Source organism: Nothobranchius furzeri, chromosome 4 (genome assembly GCF_043380555.1).
Source record: "Nothobranchius furzeri strain GRZ-AD chromosome 4, NfurGRZ-RIMD1, whole genome shotgun sequence".
Taxonomy (NCBI): Eukaryota; Metazoa; Chordata; class Actinopteri; order Cyprinodontiformes; family Nothobranchiidae; genus Nothobranchius; species Nothobranchius furzeri.
This window is the reverse complement of record NC_091744.1, coordinates 16075092-16089646: the sequence shown is the minus strand read 5'-3', so window position 1 is coordinate 16089646 and position 14555 is coordinate 16075092. Positions and strand designations below refer to the sequence as shown.

General features: G+C 40.4%; 1 long non-coding RNA gene across 1 annotated transcript in view; it reads right to left on the bottom strand.

Moving 5' to 3' along the window:
• Positions 1-1865: 1865 nt before the first annotated feature.
• The window catches only part of LOC139069596 (uncharacterized), a 233477-nt gene continuing 220787 nt past the window's right edge, over positions 1866-14555 (bottom strand). Inside the window, exon 3 of the long non-coding RNA XR_011520271.1 lies at positions 1866-2091. This is a non-coding gene — a long non-coding RNA (uncharacterized lncRNA). The remainder of the gene's footprint in view (positions 2092-14555) is intronic.

Below are 14555 nucleotides of genomic sequence, written 5' to 3'. Positions count from 1 at the left end.
ACCCTGGCCAGATCTGTGCCTTGCCACAATTCTGTCTCTGAGCCCTTCAAGCAGTTTCTTTGACCTCATGATTTTCATTTGCTCCGACATGCATTGTGAGCTGTAAGGTCTTATGTACACAGGTGTGTGGCTTTTCTAATCAAGTCCAGTCAGTATAATCAAACACAGCTGACCAATGAAGGTATAGGACCATCTCAAGGATGATCAGAAGAAATGGAAAGCACCAGAGTAAAATATATGAGTGTCACAGCAAAGGGTCTGAATACTTTCCGTACCCACTGTGTGTGTGTATGTATATATACACCGATGCACCGATACCACCTTTTTGGAAAACGAGTACGAGTACTTGCATTTCAGTACTCACCGATACCGAGTACTTAAAGAGCGGGTCAATTGAGCCTCGGAGTCCTTCTCCACCCACGTATCAATTTTAAAAAATGCAACATTAGTAGGCGTTGCCTGGAGGACCGAGAGGGCGGAGCCGCGGCAGTGACGAAGACGATGGCTAACTAGACGAAGCTTGCTCCCTTCACTCTGAGCAGTTATTAGAAGTGGAGGACATTTCTCCCCCTCCTTCCCCAGACACTCGAGAAGAAAGGGACCAAGTCTATTTGGAGGAGACAAGCGGACCTGAGTCTTATTGTTTTGAGCTTGTGAGTTGCCTGAAACTCCCAGAACCGACCCAACAGAACCACCTCTGAAAGGTAAGTAGCCGTTAGCAATAGCATTGGATTAGCTGCAGGGTTTGTCTCCACGGCCCTAAAAAAGCTAGTATTCAGCATGTTTTAGAGGTTTATCTGCTTCAGCACACCTGGTTTTAATCAGCAACAAATAGCTGAGCTGCTTAACAGCTAATCTAACCTGTTAAAGCAGGAAAATCCACTGAAACATGCTGGATAGCAGCTCTCCGGTAGCCCTGGGCTCAAATTACAGTCTGCTGCATATAAAGTTATGAAAATACCCCATGAGAAAATTATTCTGTAATGTGTTCAGCCCACTAAAACTGCCCTGATTTCTTTATTTATTTACTAATAACAGCTGCTCTCTCGGTTCTAGGTCCTCTGGTGTCTGCAGCTGGTCTGGTGTCGTCAGGATCAGGAGCTTCCAGAAGAATGTGCCATTCAATGACTCTTTCCCCCTTATTTGTTATATTAATTAAATAAATCTCAATTTATATATTTCCTGTTTTTGTTCATTAGGGCTGTCGCAATAATCGCAAGAACAATATATCGCGATATTAAGAAACCCACCGCGCTGCATGACGTGCCACCCCAATTACCGCACTTGATTAAATCTCGCGACAGCGCATGCTGAGAGGTAAAGTCCGCGCTGATCGAGGAGATAGTAGGGCACTTTTTTTTATTTCTGTTAGATGTTGCAGCCAAATTTGCATTTCAAAGTTAAACCTCCTGAATGTTGTTTTTAAGTTCAGTCAGAGAATGCCGTTACTGCCCTTTGATCTGCATTCTATAAAGTGTTAAAAATGGCCATGAATTTTTTTCTAACATTTTTTAAATGTGTAAGTACAATGTTTCAAAGGAAATATTGCCATGAGTTTAGTAATTAACAAACAAATTTGCTAAGTACATAAATAAAAACGGGGTGCAATAATATCGCATATCGCAATATTGAGCTGCCCTGACTCACCGCAGGGGGAATTCCTCAATCGCGACAGCCCTATTGTTCACGTCCATAAATACTTAAACATGCTTGAAATTAAAACAAGCTTTTAACAGTGAGGTGCTAGTTTAATTCATCACAATAGAGCTAGTTAAACATGCAACAAAAATGTGATAATGTAATTTATAAATATCCATTAAAATATCAAAACTGGAATCTAAATGAGATATTTGGCAGCACAAAAAACTTGTCAAACACAATATTTATTATAATAACTGTAGACAGACAGGAGACAGAGCTGATGGAGGTTCTCAGTCATCGAAGGATGGCTGAAGGCTTTCCAGGAACAGGAGATGTGGTGTTGTCTCTTCTCTCTCTATTCTGCCAGATGAGCTGATAGGTTACAGGTGTGTGAGGACATCCTCATGCTGTCATAACCAGATGACAGGAGTTATCAGGTGATCAGCCAGGCTAATGAGATGCAGAAAGAAAACAAATTCAGGACAGTGTACTATATGTGGTGTTGCTCACCTTATGTGCTCTTATAGAATATTAACGTGTGCCTGCCTCATGTTGTAGAGTCCATATTTTGCTGAGTGTCCTGCAATAATGCAGGTTATTAATTTACTTTTGATAGCAAAAACAAAATATTTAATGTAAAAGTTATTTACCAGGTGAATCAGCTCACACGTCACCACCAAGTGTCACGGGGGCAGAATCAGTAGCCTCCGTCATGATGTAATCACATACTTATTTAATTGTTAATATCTTAAAAATTCAGAAATGTTTTAATTTTTTTTTACCTTGAACAGTTCACTGAGCTTGCACTGTCATTGAGGTGGAAGCTGGAATCAACAGCAGACACCTTACATCTTGGTCGTTTCAGGGGGTGTGGATGCTGCTCTGAGACTTTCTGGAAGATGAATTTTCATCATGGTCCCCGTGGGTCACCAGACACACTGCGGCTGTGAACTCCATTCTGGCTGGCTATGTAAAAACAAAGAAGCAGCACATTTATAAATGTTTAAAAGAGCATAAAATCACGTGTAACAATAATCTGTAAAACAAATTAAAACTAGAAGGTGATAAAATGTTTACATAGAAGATTATTAAAAATAATTCACCTTTGCTACAGGGAAGGTTTCACATCAGCCTGGACAAGTGCATTCTTGCAGCTAAATCAGTCTGACAGCCAGTGTCTTGGGTAGATTTAGCCTGAAAAAAAAAATAGAAGCACATTGTTGTTGGGAGTTTATAAAGTCAGATAATATACAAAAGAATCTCCTATATAGGCGCTTTATAACATTCCTAGTGTGTGATCGTTGTTATAACGTAAAAGTCAGTCACACATGATGTGGAGAGCCTGAAATGTGACCTCCTGAACAGAATTCCTTACAGAACCGGGTCACAAGCTGGATTTCATGCTGTAATGCTGTCTGTCAACTAGTGCTGCGTCAGTTAGAGACACTGTTGCAGAATTGCCGACTGACTAGCTAAAGGAAGTGAACCACGTCTCTCAGACTTTGCATTTAGGTAGGGAATTGTCTTTAGAAGATGTTAAAACGTTTATTTAGCTTACTCACCTCAGACTGGAGCCCGCCGTGGTGGGGGAGCAGAGTCGGTGGGCTGCATCTAAATCGCGGAAGAGCCACGGTGGGCAGCCTCCCTCTTCAAACGGAGACGTGCAGAATCGCGGGTAAAATGCCCACAGAGTCACCGCAACCATACTACACTACACCTACTCACCAATACTAAGACGATATGGAACACTAAACCCGAAATACTTTCCCAATTACACTAACAGCCAAACACTAACTAAACTACAATATCCAACAGCCAAGCTAAAACTAAATAAGTATTTATATCACTAAAAGATATGCTAAAGACTAGGATATGCTAATGCTATATGCTAATGCTGAACTACCGCTGACCTCCTACGCTCGCTTGCAAATCCAACTCCCAACTCGCCACAGGGCGTGGCCGAGACGCTTGTTGCTTTTATAACTTTGGCACGGAGCTCCTACGTAGTACTCTACTGGTTTACGTAGTACTTTACTCTTTAGCCATTGGCTAAAATTTTTTCAAAATGACTCAAATTCTATGTTTTCAGCTGAAGGTGGCGCATTACTGTGGTTTTTAGACAGAATTTTTAATTTTTAAAGAAAATGCACCAAAATGCTAAAATAAAGAATGCACACATTTAAAACACTATTAGACACTCATTTATACAGTTCATCAGCAAAAAAAAGTTAATTTAGACGTTACTTGCTCTTTAATAAAATCATGATTTAAATTTACAGGTAACAGCTTTAGCCGTATAATTTAACAAAAACAAAAGCCACTAGTTTGGAATTGAGAACATTTATTTAAAATGCAAACTGCAGCATCTTTTATGCAACATATTAAGGAATAAATAATTATAAAAAAGGGTAAACATTGCAACTCAAGTATTTTTTTTTTCAGTTTGTTGTAAACTCTGCCGCTTTGGACAACACAAGAGGCATTAATAAACATCTTTGCTATTTAGTGCACAATATCCGAATAAACTAACAACATCCACCAACATGGGAGTCTGGCAGTCAGTGCAACTGAGGAAGGTATTAAAATAAACTCTAAGACAGCTCACTTAATGGAGCCTATTTAGAAAAAGTGAGTGGCAGGTTTTTCTTTTAAGAAAAGTAGCTTTTCTGCATTATCAGCAGTCAGCCGGTTTCTGTTTTCATCTATAATGTGTGACACAGAGCTAAAGAGCCTTTCACTTTCCACACTGCTACATGGAGCTGAGAGGTATTTACGGGCCATTTTAGCCAAAGTGGGGAACCTGATTTTGTTGACACCCCAGTACTTCAGAGGACTGTCTTCACGAGGGCTTGGGGCCTCTCCGAGGTATGTGTCGAGCTCAATGGCAGCTCCTGCTGCCAGCGGCTGTGCTGCTTGGGCCTGCTCCATGGCGATTTCTTCAAAGACAGTGTCCAGACTGCTGCTAGTGCTGGCCTGGGCCTTGAGGAACAGTTTAGCAGGAGGTTCTGCAGCTTCCACCCGACTACCCTCTGACTCAGCTCTGGACATCATCTGCAGCTCCTGCTTCAGGTGCAGCTTGGCCTCTGAGGCAGTGTTGGTGGAGAAGAAGCGATCTTTATACCTGAACAAAATTAAAGAATTTATTAATATGTGGAAAAATAGGAGAGATTTTAGTTTCCCCTAAACCAGTCACAAATGCCAGCTATGTGGCTTTCTGGGAGTAATATGGGAAAATATAGACTTTACATTGGGACAAGTATGGTGGAGATGAAGTACAGTGGGTTGTCTCCACGCCACTGAAGCGCTTCTTGACAGCTGTCAGTAAGGTTGCTTTCATTGTCTTGACACCGTGGTGCTCGTCGGTTTCTCTGTTTATAAGTCTCACAAGCACAGTCACAGCTGGGATGACATCAGAGGCTAGTGCGTCGTAGCTACTCACTTATTTAGTTAGTTCCTCAAAGGGGGCGAGGATGGCAACAATCTTCTCAATAAGAGCCCATTGGTGAGCGGTGAGACAGTCAGGGAGTTCATGCTCAGACACACACCCCCAGCACTCGCTTTTGCTCAATGAGGGACTGAAGCATGTAATACGTGCTGTTCCAGCGCGTCTGTACGTCCTGCTGCAGTCTCTTTATTGGCTGGTTCAGCTGTCCCTGAATGTCCTCGAGGCGGGAGTAGGCTAAGGTGGAATGCTTAAAATGCCCAACTATTTTTCCCCCCACTGCTATAGCATCAGCTATGCTCCCGTGCTAATAAGCCCTCATGAACAGCCAGCTAGAACGTGTGCGCGACACATGGCAGACTTGGGAGCCCTGCGTCATTCATGGCTTTAATCATCTTTTTGGCATTGTCACGAAGCACAACGTATACTGATGTTTTAGGTATACCCCATGTCTGGAGCATTTCCTCAAACACATGCCCTATAGCCTGGCTGGTGTGCGAGCCGCGGAGTTGTTTCGCATGTAATATGGCTCGTTGCGGCGTGAAACTCGTCTATCCACTGGGAAGTTAGGCTAATTAGCGACACGGGGCTAACACTGCTGGTCCAAATATCCGTGGTGAAACTAAACTCAGAGGAGGCTTGCAGTCGGCTGTGGATATGTTTTTTCACAGAGTCGTGTAATTTGGGCAGCTCTGTGTTAGTCATGTAGCGGCGGCTTGGGGCATCATGTCTGGGCTCCAGAACATGGAGGAGACGCAGGAATCCCACATTTTCTACCTCCGAGAGTGGCTGGTCACTCAGTGCAATGTACTCCATAATAGCTTGTGTTATTTTCACAGCACGTGGATTGTCTTTGGACATTTTCTCTCGTCTTGCAAGAGTTTGCTGCAGCATGGGTTGTGTTGGTTTAACATCGGTGAACTCTTTGTACTCGTTGTTGTGTTTGGATTTTGGGTGCTTTATTAAATTACTTGTGTTTAATGCGCTACCTTTTGCACCTCCTCTGGACAATTTTGCCGAGCACAATTTGCAGCCCACCTTTGTTTTGTCGTCTTCATCCACTTTGAAATAGTTCCACACTGCTGACATGTTGTTTCATCCCGTGTCTCACCTCGCCTTCTCCCTGCTCTGAGCTGCAGCTGGGACCCTGAGGGCGGGCACTCAGCACCTGTGATGAACCCCTTACTCGCTGCTCAAACATAGACATTTCTCAGACCGTGGTATCGGTCCCTGGCATCGAGGGACTTTTAACAAGTACGAATACTTTAGAAAATGTGGTATCAAGGCCGATACCCGATACCCGATAGCGGTATCTGTATCGGTGCATTCCTAATATATATATATTTACACAGTGTATGTACATATATATATATATATATATATATATATATATACAGGGTGGGCTGCATAGTGACGCAGTGGTTGGCGCTGTTGCCTCGCAGCACGAAGGTCGCAGGTTCGAAACTCGGCTGCGGCCTTTCTGCATGGAGCTGCGTGTTCTCCCCATGCATGCGTGGGTTTCCTCCGGGTACTTCGGTTTCCCCCACAGATCACAACATGCCCTATAGGTTATAAATTGTAAGTTGCTTTGGATAAAAGCATCTGCCAAACAAATAAACATAAACATATATGGATGCACCTTAATAAAATGGGAATGGTTGGTGATGTTAATGTCCTGTTTGTGGCACAGAATAAATAAAGTAACATTATCACCAAGCACACCATTGTTTTTCTTGTGAAGTTCCCAATAAGTTTGAAGTGTCGTATGACCCTCTTCCTACTGACAAAACAAAAGTTGGATCCAAGATGGCCAACTTCAAAATGGCCACCATGGTCATCTTAAAAAGTTTGTCCCCTCAGATATACTAATGTGCCACAAACAGGATGTTAATATCACCAACCATTCCCAATTTATTAAGGCGTATCCATATACCACGGGGGCAGCAGTAGCTCAGGAGGTAGAGCGGGTTGCCTCATGATCAGAGGGTCATGGGTTCGATTACAGCTCCCGCCGGTGGTATCCTGCTGTTGTGTTCTTTCGCAAGACACTTCACCCAACTTGCCTGTGTTAGTGGTGGTCAGAGGGGCCGACGGCGCCAAATGGCAGCCTCGCCTCTGTCAGACCTCCCCAGGGCGGCTGTGGCTACAAGTAGCTTACCATCACTAGCAGTGTGTGAATGTGAGTGTGTGAAAGCGTCTTTGGGTGTCTTGAAAAGTGCTATATAAGTTCAATGCATTATTATTATTATAAATGGCTCACCCTGTGAGAAAATATTTTTGCTTTATGGCCTTGAGCTTAACTTCTAACATGTAGCATCTGTGGCCTATAGTCAGAAAAATGACAGACATTTTGAAACATAATCAGGAATGTTTCTGTGCTTCAACAACATTAATGAACTGTCCTCAAGTATTGAGAAACCTGTATGTGGCAAGGTGGAGAAATGATAATCCGGGCGGGTTCGATCCCCAGGCTCCCGGGTGAGTCACGCGCGCTAACCAGTCAGCCAAAAGGGAAATCCCCATGGCCAAGTAGCCAGGATGCATGATCAGTTGAGAGACAGTGATGCTCACCTTGTCACATATAGAACAAAGATAAATACACATTTCTGAGATGCATTCAAAACCGCTAAGCATGCCCAAAATCTCATTGAAATTGCGAATATGATTCAAACTCAGAGTTATTCCTCCTCGACTGAAAGAATTACCTTTTATTTTTCTCCTGGCACTCGAAGCAAGCAGACGCTTTTCTTTTTGCTCCTGCCACTTCTCTTCCCAAGGCTCTTTGTCCTGTTGTTTCTGAAACTGAATCTTTGGATTCTTTCTGGAATTATATTTGAAAATGATGAATCTGGTCACCTGGTCGCAGAACAACATTGAAGAATTTTTACAGCATTCAGAGCGGAGAAAGGAGCTCCATATTCCTGCGTGGAACGCACCCAGTTGGATACATTTTGGATTCCTTGAAGTGGATCATCATGTGTCTTTCCCTTCTTTCCGTTGAGGACCCAGAAGACGTACGGTTTGGATTTATGATTTTCAGGTACCTGCTGATTGGAGTGGGCAATCTGATATATTAGAAAAATATGGAGCTTTCGTGGGCTATTGGAAAAATCCCTGAGCTCTGGGAAGGTTACTGTCGTGCGCTGAGCGCTCAGACTAAAAGACTTTGCTGCAGGTGAATTGCGAGCTGGATGCTCTGTGTAGCAACCCTTTGAAAGATTCTTCAGTTCGCATGCAGGATGGATACCATGATGGAGAATGCCACTATTCGGCATGGATGGAATTAAACCCCATTATTTGGCTGATTAGATAATGCTGAGACCAGTAAAACTGTAAGGCAGAGAGGAAAATGTCATCTCTGGCCTGCTCCAAAGCTAAACATGTTATCTGAATCTGACCCACTTGACCTTGCCTGCAAGAAAACAAAACTCCCTGTAGAAGGAATACAGACACACTATCTCCCCTCCTAACCTATTCCTGACATGGAACTGTGGATCTGGGTGGAAGGTCACAGAACCATGAAGGACTCACTGCTTGCTTTGTGTCAAGGTGTTCTGCCTGCAATCCGTCTCAGAAAGTGAAATAAACTTCGGGAGAATTTAACAGTAAAATTCTGTCAGAATCGTAACAACAATTGACAGATTAAATAGTGGAATAAAGCAAAAAATAACTTCGCTTTACATCTCTCCTTTACTGAATCCTGAGGCTGGATTCTGAACATTTTGGAAATTGCAATTTCTTTATTTGATTGTCTGTTGGGTTACGTCGACAAAAAAACTGATTGTAATAAATAAAACTCAATGCAACACAATAAAATACCGTCTGATAAAATAAAAACTGCACCTGATGTCTGAAATAGGTCCAACATAAAGATCACTGACTTTGGAGTTGGTGATTGGCTTCAGCAGGAAGCCGTCCACCATTTCTCCGGTGATCTTCCAGGGTCTGGACATTGAAACAGTGGAGGAGTTACAAACCCCCGGGTGTTCACACACACAACAACAACTGGTCCATTAATACAAATGCGCTCTACAAAAAAGATGTAAGTCGTCTTCACCTTCTAAGGTGGCTGAGATCTTTTGAGGGGACACGCCTCTTTTTAGGGTCTTCTACTACACTGGTGTAGTGTCTGCTATCTTTTCTGCTGTGGTCTGGATAATTTAAATATTTGCTTATTTGAAGTAAAACAAATTAGTCTCCATAAAAGCGCTGTCATTTTCATTACTAGATGGATATTTGTGATCATTTATCTTGTCTCCTGTCAGCTTCTAATTGTTCTAATGCTTCACTTGATCAGGAATTCAAGTTTACGTGCATTTTTTATTTTTATTTTTTTTCATTTCTTTTTGCTGTCACCCACAAAAATGTGACCTTTGCCCCCTGCTCTGCAGAGGCTTCTGCTTACATGCATGACTGAACACACACAATGAAACTGACCAAAACGCATTTTATTAAGCTTAGGTAAACTTTATATTAAGTGTGAAGACAGTTACAGCAATAATAAAAAGGGTTTCAGCTATTGCTTTCAAACTGTTTTCAGTGATTTTTGAGGCAGAAACGTTACCAATTTCACATTTGGCAGCACTTAACATGTTTTTGGCACTGGAAGGTTCACTAGGTGGAGCTCTCTGCCTTTTTTATGGCTTTTAGTCGTTTACCCTGCCAGTAGAGATAAAGGCTAGCAGTTAGCCTTTTCAGTTTGCTGACCATCAATGGAGAGCACAAGTTGGCTTCGTGGCGTAGCTTGGAAGTAAAAAAAAGAAAGTGATATCTGAGAAGCTACACTAGTGATTGGGAGGAAAAGAAAACAAGCAAGACAATATTTACACCCAATATGTTCTGTAATTGGAGCGGGCAGCTTTGAATGTCACTCGTTTTGTTTACTGAGCTCACTAGGTATGTCAGATGTATAAAATTGTTTGTATTTATGTATTTACTTATAAACTGTTTGCCCCTCCTACATCTGCCCTGCCTCTAATGTTGTTGGTTTTGCGTTATGTTGCTCTGTCAGAATCAACTGAGAATCTGTTCATCTCCAAAGACGATCCCTGTCACGGCGATCCTTCAACATTAACCCGCTCAACGCAGAAGAAGTCTGGCTACACCTCTGTTGCTTCAGCTGCGTAACATCCAGGCATGTTAATCAAATAACTGTAGATCCTCCAGTGCTGTACCAGCGGCCAGTTCTAAGGACTGCCGTCCCCACAACTCGTTTGCAAATGGATCTGGAAGCTTTGCACTAAATAATGTTAGCTTTGCAATGTTTCTTTTTGTTTTAATTATCAGCACAAAGATGTGTTAGATGTAGAGAATAGTAATATCTACATCCCTAGGTTTTATTTTGTTAACTTAAATCGCAGAGATACAGCTCTAGATAGCAGCTCCAGGGGGTCTGTTTGCACCCCAGCACTGTGCGCATGTACGCAGATGTACCCAGCATCTTTAGATAAGTGTGAAATCTGGGATGATTATGTGTTTTAAAAATAAAATTAAATGGAGAAAGCACTGCTGACCTTAAAAGGTACATTTCAGCAAAAAGTGACTAAGAGTGTTTACGAGGATTGCTCACACACCCGCCTGATGCACTTGAGGATCACTTTAATAATCTTGAGCATAATTTATCTCATCACACACACACACACACACACACACACACACACACACACACACACACACACACACACACACACACACACACACACACACACACGCTCCATGCAGCTCTTAAATAATAATCTTCTGAGGTAATTACATCTATCTAGACATGGATGTGGACTTGATTTTTAAATCCTGCTGTGAATGATCACACACGCTCAAAACACTTCATTTAAAAAGTTTAGAAGTGACATCAGCTTTGCTGTTTGTTAAAAATAAGAACAAAAGCCAAGCCAACTTTATTTGTATAGCGATTCACAAACTGACCAAACTGCTTTACGGAATTAAAACAGGATTGAAACCAAACATACAATTAAAATAGAGCTAAAACCAAGACTCATTCTAAAAGCTGAAGCATAAAAATTGGTTTTCATGAGAGATTTAAAACTGGATGGAGAAGATGGCAAACTAATTGCAAAAGAATAAATGCATATATGCAAATAAAATGCAAATAATTAAGAAATAAATAAGTAAAATAATCATATCAGTTCAAGTCTTATTACTATAATGAACATTATGCTGTTTGGAAATTTAAAATCTAATCAGCCATTTCTTTCCCTTTATTGTAACTTCAGTAAATAAACATCTCCAAATATTAGTTTCATATGAGGTTCAGTTTTTTTCTTCTAGTTTTGTTCACTGATATGTTTGTTTCTCTCAGCATTAATAGTCTGACCACAGCTGATGTTAAAATGAAACAAACATGGATTTATAGACATGTTAGAGTGATGCATTGTGCAGCTGTTTTAAATTGACGTGTGATTTATTATATAATATATCAAAATTTACTCCATGATGATCCTAGATAAATTTTTTGTGTCTGAAATGACAAAGTATGTCGGAAGTGTGTGCAATTTTGAGTGTGTTTACTAAAGCAGACACCGTGATTAGGATTCAAGTCTAAAAGTGTGTGTATTAATGGCTTTGGGGAAACAAATTGCGGATTCTGTTATGAAAATTAAACAAACAAAAACAAATGATAAACAAAGGAGAAGCTCATGCAGCAGGAATATTAACTTTGCATAAAACAGTCAGGACACAAAGATTCAATCTTCACTGTAAAAAAAAAAACAAAGGTTGATGTTTTGTCTCTTTACATGAGCTGAACTTATTTTTAATTTAGCATCAGATGATCATAAAATATTAATGTTTCCATGTGTTTGCATAGGTGTCAACACATTGCATTTGAATGGGCATCACAGGAACTTTCAACGTGTTGATGACGTGTTTGTCATATTATTGATTCTTATTCATTAACAGGAGAGAATCTAATGCAGGAAATTAAACATTTCTTTTTGGGAAAGATTAAAGGCTATTTGAACATTTTAAAATAATTTCTTGACATTAAAATAAGTTTTTCAAAATAAGTTTTTCACTTTGGCGTCATCTGATCAGAACACAACATATTGTCACAGAGATTGTTTGCAGTTTCAGCAGTTATTTGCTTACAGAAGCAGCCCATAAGAATACAATTACAACCACCATAAATTTTAATTTAAAGAGTCAACTCAGCAGTGAGAAGAATGCTGAATCCTCATTTCACAAATACTGCTTGGCATCCGACTTTGAACATTTAGAAAGACGTTTTCTCTGCAGATGTTGCTGGAGGTGGGATGGCAGAGGGGTTAAACTGTGTGGATTCATAAAAGTTGTTAAAGCTTAAAGGATCTCAGTCTAGCGTTTTCAAAGGTTTTGTTTTAACTTTCCGAGAAAGTTTTAAAATGACAGAAATGTATCAGCTGCTTAAAATCATTTAAAGGATTTGGCCAATTTAAAGCTATTTTAAAGGTCAGATATGTGTGATGCAGTGGCATCCAGTGGCCTCAATGCATGCAAGTGTTTGCTTTCACTTTTTATTAAAAAAGCTGCGATTGCATAAAAAAATCTAGAAAATTTGAAAAATGCAAGAAAATTTCCAAAGCTAATAATTATTTTTATTGTTTTATTCAGGCAAAAAAACTAGGCCTACGGAGTTCAACATGTGTTTTATTTTCATATATTTTCAAAACAGTTCCAGTATTTCCTGAAGGAGTTTCAGTTTTGATGTGATGCATAGGGATGGGTACCTTTGACATTTGAATCGATCCGGTACTAATTCCCGGTACCTAGGAATCGATACCGGTACTTAACTGTACCAATTTTCGATACTTTTGAGTGCTGATTATTTTTATTCTCTTTTTTAATTAAATATATATTTTTCTCAATATATAACAATATTTGATAAATATCACAATAAATAACATATAACTGTTTGTATTTTAACATCGTCCTTGTAGTTTTATAAGCTGATAATTAAACTGAAGCAAACATCTTTACTGTGAACTAAATTTACCGTGCATCTTCATTCCTTTTGCCGTCTTTTTTCATTTTATTTTTCCTACTGGGAAGTTAGAATTTCCGAGGAGAAAGCGAACGCACCATTAGCTGATAACAACGGTGGCAATGGAAGCTAACATACCAAGCTAACGTTATCTTTAATAGTTTGTTTAGCTGGTGGAGCAGATTAAAACGATGATGCCTCACACTTAGATCGTTGTCGCTGGTTTCATCTTCACCCAATCACCCGTCACATTTAGTAAAGTGAAGCCAAACTTTAGAGCGCGTTCATGTTCTTCTAGTCGGAAATTTGGAGTTTCGAGGAGAAAGCGAACGCACCATTAGCAGAACGGAAGCTAACATATCAAGGTAACGTTATCTTAAACATTTTATTTACCTACTGGAGCAGATTAAGATGAGGATGTCTCACTTAGATCGTTGTCGCTGGTTTCATCATCACCCAGTTACCCATCACATTTAGTGAAGTGGACCCAAGCGTTAGCGTGCGTTCTTTCTACCATGCTGCTCTGTTTACAACTGGCTCGCAGCAAGCGACGACATAACGCTCTTGCGCATGCGCAGCTGTCTTGGCAAGTTCTCGTTATGAAGGACCGGTACCGAAACGAGGCACCGTTTGAAATGACGTGAATCGGTGCTCGGTCGGTACTGTGGAATTTGATCGGTACCTTAAAAAGATGCGCTTGTACTTTTGTTATGATTTGTATGTGAAAAACAGTCAGTTTTATTTATAATCTTGAGTCTCAAAACATTAGAAAGATTGGCTCAAATTGTAAATCACTGAAAACTATGAAACACCTGAAGTAAAAGGTAAAAAGGGATTTTTAGTCATCTGTGTCTCTGCACTCACATCAATCTGCTTTGATGGTCCAAAAATATGCTGTAAAAAATGTTACCAACTTAAATTAGTGAGTTTGTCCTCTGCAGTAGTTTAACATGGTTTAAATACGATTAACAAACTTTAGTCTCTCTGTGTTTGGAATCTGCTGTTTTTATTGTGTGTTTTGACTAGTAAATATGGGATTAAAATGACAAAAAATGGGTCTTTATTCATTCATTAAAAATAAATAAATTCATAAAGAATAACTAGAGTCTATTCATGTAAATATTAAAGAAACACACACAAAATACATTTTGAAGTGATGTAGTCAGAATTGATAGTGCATTTAGTGTGTACACGAGTAAAGTTTTTATATAGCCCCTATCACAGAAAAAAAATCACTGCATTTCACAAAGACATTAAACTTAAAACACAATTGAATGGCAATTAAATGGGTCGCTGTCCACTTTCACACCATTTTAGGACTGGTAACAGTTCAGAGTCTTGTTCCTGCTATGCCCTCCACTCATTTGTATCCACCACCAGGAGCCCTCTACAAGAGATCTGTGCTGCGGCAGCAGTTGCTATGAGTTCCTGCTCCCTCACTTCTCGCTTTTCACAGTAGCGACAACCTGCTGCTGCACAAGGGTGGCGAGACAGGGC